We start from the raw sequence: 12,544 nt of genomic DNA, 5'->3' as shown, positions 1-12,544 counted from the left end.
CTGAGCTACTATCATCCATAAAAAGGAATGTGCATTTTATCGTAACTCTCACTAAAAACATTTGAAGGGAGTGATTCTCAGGGAGGTCCAATCCATCACACATGCAGTACCTGAATGATTTTACTTCACATGTATTATCCTGCGGTCATGAAGGTAAGTTTCATGTAGGTGTAGCCACAGAAAGTACAAAGGCTAATAAGTAGGACTGAACCACTCCACTAGTCATTTAAACTGTAGTTCAGGAGAACAGGAAACCAAAACACATAATCTTCATTCAAAATCCCTCTACTTAGACACTTAGAAAGAAATAATACTTTCTTTAGCAACAGACTCCATTAAGCTCTATTTGCTATAATATTGCACTGAAAAGGAAACCTACAGTGAATTCTAATGTGTAAGAAACAAATAATGGATTTATGGGTACCTACCAAAACTAAATGTCTCCACAGTGGTTTGAACAGCTAGCTTATGGCTCATAATACATTGCAGAAAAAATGACACAGACTGATGCCACTGTTGAATAAAAGATCAGACTCCTTTTTATTTTTTTGCAGCAATTTAAACTGCTAATTAACATGCATTAAGTTGCCTCTGAATGAACACTGCTCATCAATACTGTTTGTTTAGTACACAGTCATTTTAGAGCCAACCATTTAATTTCTTGGGCCCGCTGTCTCATCACTAGCAATGATGGCAGGATATACAGAAACAGCGTGTGTTGTGTCAGTACATTAGCTGAAAAATGAGAAATCGTCTGTGGTTCCAGCTCTATTGAAAGGTAGAATAAATTGTGAAACTATTTCCAGCAAGTAATCACAAGTATACTGGTAGTCCTTGCCTCATCAGCGTGCATGGGCAGAACTGTTTAAGGGCTTTCTGAAACCAGCTGTTTTAGCTGATACCCACAGTAGAGTATAATCTTTAATAAGATAGTGGCATCAGTTGATGTTCCACTTCTGCAGTGAATTCTGATTCAAGTGTGCTATTTGCCAGGTCTTTGGAAATTTGTATTAGACTATACTTAATATTATGACTGCTCTGTCCACACTGGTTGGCATTCACGAACACAACTACGCTAATACAAATTGTTTTTTAAATCTGTGATGAAGATGGGATGCAGAAAATGGATGATTTTGCCCTTTAATTGTGACCTAAGTTGTCAATTTTCCCTCAGTCATCGCCCCATCTAATATTGGTTCTTTTTATGATTCTCTATCATCTGCTGCTTGGAATATCAGACCTGCTGAAATTAATGCGATTAGCATTCTGGCCAACAAAGACATAAAATCTTTGTAAAATCTGATCGTTGTGCTTAGCAACTGAAGACAAAAACAAAAAACCCATAACCATTGTTGGACTTCCCATTCCACCACGATTTTAGGACACCAGAGTTTTGCTTTAACTTTGTGTTCATATGACAAGACTCACCTGGAGCTGCATTCTCAAAGACAGCTCTCCTAACAGGTCCTGTACATTTTACTTTAACCATCCTTGATCATGGGATGGGATCCATCACTAGTGGAAGAGGAAACCAGGTGGTGTTCTCTCTGTTCACCATCACCTCAGCTGTCGTCAGGCGAAGCCAACTGCCTCCCCCACGCCCATCATCTCCCTCAAGTTCCCCATCAGCTTCTTCTGAAGGAAGACAAAGTCAACCCATTTCCCCTTTCTGCAGTAGCAGGACCAGATAGGCTCCTTTCTGGTCCACTGCTGCCATTACAACTGGTCTTTTGACTCTGCTGCTGAGACATACACGGGAGTGCCCTAGGCTAAGCAAATTCCTTTCCCACACAAGGACAAAGTTTTCCAGGATCAACAGAGAACTCTGGCACACCTCATCATCATAGTAATAGAGTTAGTAGTAAAGGAACAGCTGCAGGATTGGAGGAACCTTATCACTACAGAGAAGAGATGCGACGGGGAGCTTGACTGCGGCAGGCTTGCCTGCCACAAAGATCCTTCCTGGAAGATTTAGAAAGGAATCAGGGTTACCATGTGGCCCCTCAATGGATCAGGATGGGAAATTGGGCCAGTGAGCCATTCCTGAAAGGCCAAGAGAAGAGGTGCATTGAAGACACTGGAGCCACCAGACCTCATCTAGGAGCTGTCTAGAGATTAAAAATGAGAAGCCAAGGGCCTGTTGGCGAGTAGGGAAACGAGGAGGATCTGTGCTTTCAGAGCACACATTTGAGGTCTCTCTCTTACACTGCCTGTGTGATTTAGTTGATGTGATGTTCTGGGGATTACCCAGATCAATAAGGGGTTCTGCCACCACCTGCCTTATAACTGTATGTGCCTTAATGCTAGGTTGTTGTGGCTCAGAGCTCTGACACCAGTCTAGAAGAGTAAAGGTCTCAACCCTGGCTTCCAGCAGCCCAGTTACTCCTGGAGAATGACCTCACTAGCCCTTCTGGTCCTGACTCCTTCCACATCCATCTCTCCAAGTTCTTAATTACCAGACCCATGGACTGTTCCCCCTCAGGTTCATCACCCCAGAAGGAGTAAAACCTGACCCCAATAATCAGTTCCCTTTAGCACACATGCTCACAGTTTGCACAACAGAGAAAGTGCTTGGGGAGAAAAAAAACAAAGTGTTTATTTACTAGAAAGAACACAGCTTCAAAGATGAAGTGGTAAGGAAAAGAAAACCCAGACAAGTTACACAGAAAACAAACGGATGCAGTCTGAGGGCTTGGCTACGCTTAACACGCTACAATGCTTCAGTGCAGCCTCTAGCTATGCTGACAGGAGGGACTCTCTCGTTGGCGTAGTTAATCCACCTCTCCAAGAGGTGGTAGCTACATCAACAAAAAAATTCTTCCATGGACCTAGCACTGTCTACACAGGGACTTAGGCTGGCTTCACTACACTGCTCAGGAGTGTGGATTTGTTATACCCCTGAGTGATGTAGTTAAGCCAACCTTATTTTCTAGTGTAGACCAGGACTCAGGCTTTACACGTCTATGTGAACTTGTATTAGAAAAGGGAATTTAGCTACCTAGTGCTTCTAAACAGTTTCCCAGAGTGCCCTCTGTCTTAAAGGGGTCCTCGCACTTCACTGACTGCAGCCCACTTAGATCTGTCTCTTTCCGTTTCTAGATAGCTGCCGCTTCAAACCCTCTCCCTTTTAACAGGGTTTGCAAGTGGTTTCACAGAGCAGTAGAAATTGCCTCCCGTCCTTAGTTTTCCAAGACTGGGGTTCTCTTTTCACTTTCAGTCCCTTTCCATTTACTTTAATGTTTCACCTTTGTCTTTCCATGGGCTGTTAAATGCTAGGTGCTTGCAGTTAGTTTTGTGTAAAAAAACTAATTTGGGAGGTGAACCTCCCTGCCTGATTTCTTCACCCCATGTTGTGAGGTGATGCTGCAGTTGCATTTTAGGTACCATCACAACATTTTACACACGGACATTTGTAATCGTAACCTATATACAGATCTCCTAACGACCATCAAGTTCAGAACGTTACAAACTTGTATACACGTCCATATTTGATATAGAATTGTATACAACCAGATGATTAAATTGCTTATTCATAGAGGGTTCTGATCCCCTGTTCTCCCTTTGGGGTGTCTGGACCCTGATTGTCATAGCCAGTATCCCTGATTTCATATATGCCTCCAGATATTCATAACAATGCAAGTACCATTAAGGCATGTGAATCCATAGGGGAGAATAGCAGGGGCATTATTTCAGAAATATTCAGTGAGTGGGCAAAGCTGTGTCAGTATATTAAACATTATATATGATTATACTGTAGTCTGGAAAGTTGGGGAGGGAAGTATGAAGTGGAAGACATAATGAAAGATCTAGATCTACGAACAGTCAGGGGTACAAACCAAGTTTTTTTGGGGGGGGGCAACTGCCCTGCTTGCCCCACAGCAAATGATGGCCCCAGAGAATAGATCCATAAAAGAAAAAAGAAAACCAAAAGTTATTATTTGCCATTTGATTCTAGTGTCCCAGGTCTTGTACTGGAGATTTTCCTTCAGCTCTGGCAGATTGCCAGCTAGAAAAGTAGCAGATAAAAGTAGTAATTGCTCTCAACTCTATTATTCCACATGCCATTTCATGCTTTAATGAGCCTGGTGGAATCTCTGCAGAGTCCAGTATCAGTTATCTCATCAACAAGGTTATGTGAATATCTATTATACTGGAGAGAAACGCTCACAGGGTGGTAATTAACCAAGCGGATAATAGCGATAATCTGGGCTCTATTATCCCTTACATTAAATTATACATTTTCCACCCTAAATTACAAGCTTTAGTATCATTTCCTCTCCCCGTCCAAAAAAAATGTATTTGGCACCTGTTTTTTCCCAGTCATGTACTTTCCTTTTTCATTGGTATATTGCTGTAAAGCACCATATAAACTGATGCTCTGTGAAAATGATTAGAAAGGATAACGTTTCTTCCAGATTCCTTTTCCCAGTACTTCATTTCCAGCACATGGGCTAATGTGAGAGGGCCTATCATCTCTTAGGGACTGAGGTGCTGGGCCCTTTACTCCCATCACAGAATGGGACCATTGGTGTGTATAGGGTGACCAGACATCAAGTGTGAAAAATCAGGACAGAGGGTGCGGGGTAATAGGATCCTATATAAGAAAAAGACCCAAAAATTGAGACTGTCCCTATAAAATTGGGACATCTGGTCACCCTAGGTGTGTATAAAAGGTGGCTAAACTGGTAAAGTTAAACTGGAGAGCCTAAGGGGTCTGACTCCATGGAAAGACATATAGTGATCCAGGAGTTCACATTTGTTACTGGATTGGTGAAATCTAATTATAGAACATACAGCCAGTTTGGGGGGTCTGTCCTGTTTGTTGACAGTCTGCCCTGAGGTTGGCACTCACGGTTGGTCGTGAACCACTCCAGAGTGCCTGACAATCACTACCAATGTATTCCTGTTGCATAACTCCACTACGCTGTTGCAAATTGTCAAGACCAGATTAGTCTTATTTCTTCCAAGACATGCATACACCTACCCTCTCAAAGTGTACTTGGAGAGAATTAAGACTTTGATTGAAAGATTTGCTGTAGTTTGTCTGCATATAAAACTAAAATAGACAAGAAATTCATTCCCTGGAAATGTTAAGGTGCATTAAAAAAAAACGAACAACAACAACAAAAACGTACATGCCAGTGGTTGTGACAATTTGAGGATGAAGCTTTTCTTTAAAAAGGATGTGTAAAAAATATAGTTATTCTTCAGTTGGGTTCTTTTATTCCTAAATGCTGATTGCTAGAGAAAAAAGATTGTAGCTTTTTAAGATATAGATCTAGTGACATAAATCTAGGCTGCATGTTTGTTTTTTCCAATGCACAACTACTCATGGAAAAAAAAATTGTAAATTTTATTTAAAACATTCTGTCCTAACATTTACATGCACCGCTAAAATACGTATTGATTTCAAAAGCAGCCTGTATACGTGCTCTTATTGTGGTCATTAGTAGCCTCGGGCTATATGGACTTTTTTACATCTATAGCAGAGAGCCAGGGAAGTTTAATGGCTGAAACTCTGCAGGGAAAGAGGCTTTAGAGATCTTACTGTTTTCTTTATATTAACAAAGTTTCCTGTTTAGTGCTAGGAGAAACTATTTTTTCCTAGGATTCTTTCATTGTCACATGACAGTGTCAGAAGTGGACTCATTTTTAGCTGGCATAAGAAAGAGGAAAAACACCCCAAAACCCTGAAGTTCAACCCTCCACAAGAATTTCAGCTTAATAAACCCACAGAATGGGGTGAGTGGAAGAAGCATGTCATTATATTCTCAACCACAGAAAAGCTTAACAAAGAATTACTAGGACATTGCTCTTAGGGCAGGTCTACACTAAGGGCGGGGGTCGAACTAGGGTACGCAAGTTCAGCTACGTGAATAGCGTAGCTGAATTCGAAGTACCCTAGTTCGAACTACTCACCCGTCCAGACGCCGCGGAATCGAAGTCCGCGGCTCCAAGGTCGACTCCGCCACCGCCTTTTGCAGTGGTGGAGTACCGGAGTCGACTGCGGCGCTTCCGGAGTTCGAACTATCGCGTCCAGATTAGACGCGATAGTTCGAACTCCAAGAAGTCGAACTCACCGCGTCGACCCGGCTGGTAAGTGTAGACTAGCCCTTAGAGTGTTTGATAAGCCCTTTGATAAATGTAACACATTAAAAGGGATGCCTGAAAAAAACAAATAGAAGAAAATGTAGAAAAATCACCAAATGAACATGAGCTTCCAGAGTGACAACAACAAACAACACAATGCATATACATAGAAACAGGAGAATATCAAGTAGGCGATATTGCCTCTGCATATGGAATAAGAGACCCTGACTGGAATAGTAAGTATAGTTTTGGGGTCTACACTTTAAAAAGGATGATGAGAAATCGGCAGGGAAAAAGATAAAAGAATGATAGCACGGCCTGGTTTTCCAGACCTCAAATGGCTTAAGGCAGTAATGTATTTATTTTTTTGAAGGGGTAGTTAAGAGGCAATGTGATCATGGTATGTAAGTACCTACTATCAGGTATCTTCTCTGTATTTAGAGGGCTCTTTAATCTGGTAGACAGAGAATGAAATACAGCGGCTGAAAGCTGGAACTAGAGAAATTCAATACCTATAGAAACAGAATTATGTTACATTTTGTAACATTCCAAAGTCAAAGTCTTTTAAGCTTCTAGAGAATTTCGCCATAAAAGCAGGGCCAATATTTCTAAAGTTCAGAAATGCTTGATTCTGGGATGTTGTTGTGGGCCAATTTACAAGAAGATATGGCAGCTTCAGTAGTGGCAAGTATAAAGACAAAACAGATAATGGGGACGGTTTTGGCAAAAGCTTCCAGGGCCAACATCACACAAACCCTTTTCTCCTTTAAAAGACATTGCATAGCTGCCTACTTAGAATAAAAGTAGACAGTGACAGGCAAACCATAGACCTTTCAGGAACAAACGGTATCAACAAGAACCTGGAATCTTTCTCATGTTATGACTTTTATACCAGCTCAACATCAGTACAGCATTTTGGGCTGGGTCCAAGCCCATTGAAGCCAATAGGAGTCTATTGACTGCAGTGAGCTTTGGGTAGGGACCTTTGGCTCTTTTTGGAGCAGAGATGTGATGATGAAAAACATCATAATTCGGTTCTCTTGAGATCTGTTCCTGCAAACTATTAGAAAAACTGAAAAATTTATTAAGAGAAGTCCGGCACCTCAAAAAGATACATATATTGACGGAAAAGCAATAGCATTGCTTTTCTTGCTAATACTTGCCTGCCATTATTCTGTATAGGAGGTTATGCATTTTTGTTTAAATTAAGCAAGGCCAGCCGTTTAACGTGGTATTTCCTATGCTTTTCCCATTATTGGTTTTACTGGTCTACTTACCACCAAGTGTCAGATATTTTCAGACAACTGCCCTAAGAAAGGTAATCCAATTAGAATAAGAGATCGCTACATCCATACCCCATTTCAAAATGCACACTGTACTGTACTGGCAATATAATTCTTATATTACTGGAAACACAGTACATGTTTTATTCAAGGGTACTGAATATACATTTATTTGCCCTGTGACGTTGGAATTATAATTCCATATACGTGAAATTATAAAAATCTAGTTGGATTGTCAAACTAAGGCTCCAGTTCAGCAAGGTTCTTACCGATGTGCGTAACTTTAGAGTTTGTCGTGTGTTTAAGTACGTTACTGAATCAGGATGCAAGTGTGTAAACCAGAAATTTTTGAGACACTATATTATGAATTATTATTATTTACAAACTACACTGCCGTATATATGATGATGAAATTATTCAAATGTTATTCTGCACATTCTTGTGAGGTGCATTACAAATATTTTTTTACTTTAGTTCCTGAGTAGTCAACTCTTTTTATAACAGGGTCAGGGCAATGGTTAGGAGCGTTGTTATATCATTTAAACCTAGAATTGCACACAGAGCCCCTGGCTGAAATTTCAAAACAATCAAGTTACAGAAAAAGCAAAGTTTTAACAATGCTTTCCATGAAGAAAGCATTTGAAATGCCTCAGATATGAATAGAGCCTTACATATGATATGTGAAGGCCAATCTAACAAATTTGGCTGGAAAGGATTTGGCTGACAGCATAACTGGAAGTGAATGAAATAATTTGTGAATTGCCTGCTAAATATCTGTGAATAATTCTGTATTATATTATAATGTGTTCTGTGTCCAGGGACTCTTATTTTTACAGGCTCATATATACTCAAACAGTTTCATTTAATGTATTTCCACTCAAAAACATTGAGAGATCAGAGGCCAAGTACTTCAGCCTTCCATAATCCTTGAGAAATCTCCTAGGACCAGCATTTTGTCAGTTTCATTAATGCCATTTGTGGAACATAACACACATACAGCAAAAATGGGAAGCCACCTGTATTTACAGCCAATGAGCGCTGTTTAGACGCGAGTTTTGTTCTCAAAAAGATATAAACTAATTGTTCTCAAATTTTTCCATCACTTCTATCAAAGCACATCAACTCTGGCCCCACCTTGATTTGTGCTAGGGGAATATTCATAGATATCGGTTATTAATACAGCACTACGATACTGAGATAGAAACAGCTATCATGGACTTTACTGTGGCATGTACCAGTGATGAGGGAGCTGCTTTTTGAGCTTGAACTTCAATTGGTGGCAATTTTTCAGAGACGGCGAGTGACCTGAAAGTCTCCCAGGAAAAGGAGATACAACACAGGGACAATGGCTAAGGGGAGTCCCCATTAGGATTCCTCCAGCTTTTTCCTTTCTCAAAGCCACTCTGCTCCCTCTTGGGTCCCCGTCCCGCCTGTTCTGTCAGTCACCTTTCCTTGTCAGAAGGGCCCGGAGGCTTCCAGCTGCTGCCTCTTGCACCTCCTCCCCCAGCTGGGCAATTGTAGGAGGAGTGCTTGGAGATTCTCCTCATGTTCAACGACAGCACCAGTGACTCAATCCCAGGCAGTCAATGGTATTGTAACAAGGTGGCTGGGTCAGCATGCATGACAGCTGCAAAGCCCTAGACAGCTCCTGAAGGGTATAGTTCCTTCCAGAGGAGAGGGCCCCTGACCCATGAAGTAACCCTGAGAGAAAAATCAGGAGAGGGGGTGATTCCTGCCTGGGGCAAAGTGAAAAGCTGCCTCCGTCCCCCTTACCAGTAATCAACACATGGTCTGTTGTTACTGAGCTGGTGCCAACATCCTGAGTAAAAAGAACAGGAGTACTTGTGGCACCTTAAAGACTAACAAATTTATTTTAGCATGAGCTTTCGTGAGCTACAGCTCACTTCTTTGGATGCTGTAGCTCACGAAAGCTCATGCTAAAATAAATTTGTTAGTCTTTAAGGTGGCACAAGTACTCCTGTTCTTTTTGCGGATACAGACTAACACGGCTGCTACTCTGAAACATCCTGAGTGTCTATCTCAGCACCTGGGCCATAAGTGCCAGGATAGTGCAGATAAACAGGAACATGGCGAGGATGTGGCCTGCTTAACCCACCAAGAAGGAGATGGCCAGGTTACACAGCAGTATGTTCTTATTTTCACATTTGAAAATAAAGCCAGAGAAGAATTTCAGGCCATAATCTGAGAAAGCCTTGTTTAAACAATTGAATGCTCATGAAGGAGATAGTATCAGTAGTAAGGGCATCTAGGGCATGCAGTTAATTGAAACCAACCAGCGCTGGCTAGATTGACGGGCAGTCAGTGGTACCCTGGTTGAAATATCTTTATAAAAAACAAAAGAATGTAAGTGATGCAGAACCACCAAGCTGTACCCTTCGCTAACCTAAGTAATTATGTGCTCTAGTTACTGTTACCTTTTGTTCCCTATTCACTTGCCTCCCATTAATTCTTACACCTTTTGTGTCATGTTTCAAACAAAATGGCAAAGCCCTTCAGGTCAGGGTGTACAGCGTCCTGTGTAATTCATACATTTTCCAGCGCTATGGGCTCCATTCTGATTGGGGTTTCTGAGGAAGACAACAACAGTTTTAAACAGCATCACTTTGTCCCTATAGAAATAACAGAAAGTCATCCAAAATAAAGAGCTATAGCTGGCGGGTATGGATTCTTTTCCCTTAGAACAGATAAACCCAAGTATTTCTTTCTACCTGGAGACTAAATCTAGAGAAGAAAGTTTTCTAAAGATTAATAAAACCCCAAAATGGGTATCCTAAATCCAGGTCATTAAAGGTATCTGTGTAAACCTTCCATTTTCATCCAGGGCATTTTATTATCCCTAGTGTATAAAATTCCTGAGACAATGTGACATATTGTCAATAAAAAATAATACAACACTACAACTTTCTCTTTTACCGGTAGAGGAAATAATAAAAGTTTAATAGTACAATGGAATGATATAACGAAGCAGTTTGAGAGAAGGCAGCCAAACAATTGCCCTAAACAGCTAGATTCTTATCCACAACTAGAATTATCATCATGGAGATCTAGGTTACTTTGCAGCTTGATAATATCCCAAACAGTCTCTGGTTTATTTCTGAGAGTTCAAAATCAGCTTGCCTCATTAAAAATTAAATTATGAACGGAGGAGGTTCAGCATCCTTGTAGATGGAAGTGATGCTTTTCTGTGTATAGGGCACATAGATACAGTGAGAGCGGGACTGATTTTCCTCTGTCTTACCACTTATAAAGACTTATACCACTGGAGGAGTGCAAAGTGAGTGTAGAAAAGCTACCATGCAGATAGGGTGCCATTTTACACCAGCTGCGTGACAAAGCTTGTTGGAACAATACATTGCCACCTTTCATACAGAGCTGGGTCGTGCATTCTCAGGAGTTCAGCTGAGAGGAATCCTAATGTCTGATGTGATGTGGCGCACTCTAGCTAGATAAGGTGCTCCTTCGTTAGGGCTTGCCTACACTTGCAAATGTAGAATGCTGGGAGTTAAACCAGCCTTCAGAGACAGCAGCAGGGAAAGGGTTGCTGTGTGTTTACACTGCCAGCTGCAAGCGCACTGGCGTGGCCACATTAGCAGCTCTTGCAATGCCACAGAGAGCAGTGCATTGTGGTAGCTATCCCAGCATGCAAGTGGCTGCAGCGTGTTTTTCAAATGGGGTGGAGTGTGTTGTGTGTATGTGGGAGGAGAGACAGTGTGTCAGCATGCTGTCTTGTAAGTTCAGACAGCAGCAGACCCCCCCACCCGCCCGGTGTGGGTGTGTGTCTCTCTCTCCCTCCCTCCCCTCCCCCCCACACCTTTGGCAGCAGTATTCCACAGTAATGGTTTGCTTCATCCCGGAGAAACGGAGCTTTGAAAGGGGATAGCCCCATGCCTGCAGCCGAGTTCAAAACAATGACCAGAGTGGCCCTTTGACTTCAGGAGATTATGGGACATATCCAGAGGCCAATCAGTGCAGTAATACAACATGTCATCCACACTGACACCTGAGAATTTCAGCCAGGGTGCAGCGAGCTCTATTCCTCTCACGGAGGTGGATTACCAGGAGTGCTCCAGCTGCGCTCTAAGTGCCTTGCCAGTGTGGATGCCTCAGGAGTTAGGGCACCCGGGGCTGATTTAATCCGTGCTAACTTGCAAGTAGCCAAATCCTTAGATATTGGTTCCAGGGGATTAAAAGTTTGCTATTCTGGCACAGGCCATTGGTTAGCCTTCATTACAAGTATATACAGTCGTTGAATGATAGGGGACCCACAATAAGGTTATCTGGACAAGGAAAGGTTATGTGACACAATGAGCTCTTTATAATGCTGTACTCTGCATATCAGTTCTGGATAAGCCATTTACATCTACCCCTGCTCCCACTATAGCCAGGGCAAAACTTCCATTGCCTTCCATGGGCTCAAGAAAGGTCCTATATAAATACTGTCCTCCCTCTTTTATTCTCCTGGTTTTGATTGTGTGATATCTGCAAGATTTCCCACTTCACTCACTTTTCCGCATTTATAATAAATACGTTAATCAATATTCATCTACTGACATCAATAGAGCTCTACACAGGCATAGAATGGGTCAGCTTGCACGATTACAGCCATACTTTCCAATTACTTTTGCAGCTACTGACAGCACACTGGAGTTCAACAACCGCTCTTTCCCATGTGTTTGGGGGCCTCCAAAAATTGCAAGCCATTGCCACAATTTATTGCTGCTTCTTAATCCAAGCCTGTACATGTGAGATGGAGTTAAGGTGACCAGACAGCAAGTGTGAAAAATCGGGACAGGGGTGGGGGGTAATAGGTGCCTATATAAGAAAAAGCCCCAAAAATCAGGACCGTCCCTATAAAATCGGGACATCCGGTCACCCTAGATGGAGTCCAATTTAAACAATGGAGGATTTTGAATTACATTAATGTTACATCACTCGGTCACTTGTAAATTCTTTCCCAAGATTTAGCCCTCATCCTTGTCTCAGGACTGTAAATTTGAGTCCTATTCCTGCATGAATTTCGTGTAAATGGGTACTTTAGAATTCCAGTTCATAGAAAAGTTCTGTCTCTGAGGCTTATTCTCTTCGGGAAGTGCTTTAGGTTGGAATATTGCCAGAGTGTTAGTGCTCCCAGCTGTTCCAATTATTGTACA

At 41.8% G+C, this 12,544-nt stretch overlaps 1 long non-coding RNA gene across 1 annotated transcript in view; it reads right to left on the bottom strand.

Moving 5' to 3' along the window:
* The window catches only part of LOC120406530, a 61,358-nt gene that overhangs the window by 33,864 nt on the left and 14,950 nt on the right, over positions 1-12,544 (bottom strand). The gene's annotated exons all lie outside the window — the stretch shown is intronic.

Source organism: Mauremys reevesii, linkage group 5 (genome assembly GCF_016161935.1).
Source record: "Mauremys reevesii isolate NIE-2019 linkage group 5, ASM1616193v1, whole genome shotgun sequence".
NCBI classification, from domain to species: domain Eukaryota; kingdom Metazoa; phylum Chordata; order Testudines; family Geoemydidae; genus Mauremys; species Mauremys reevesii.
This window is presented reverse-complemented; position numbering and strand designations above follow the sequence as displayed.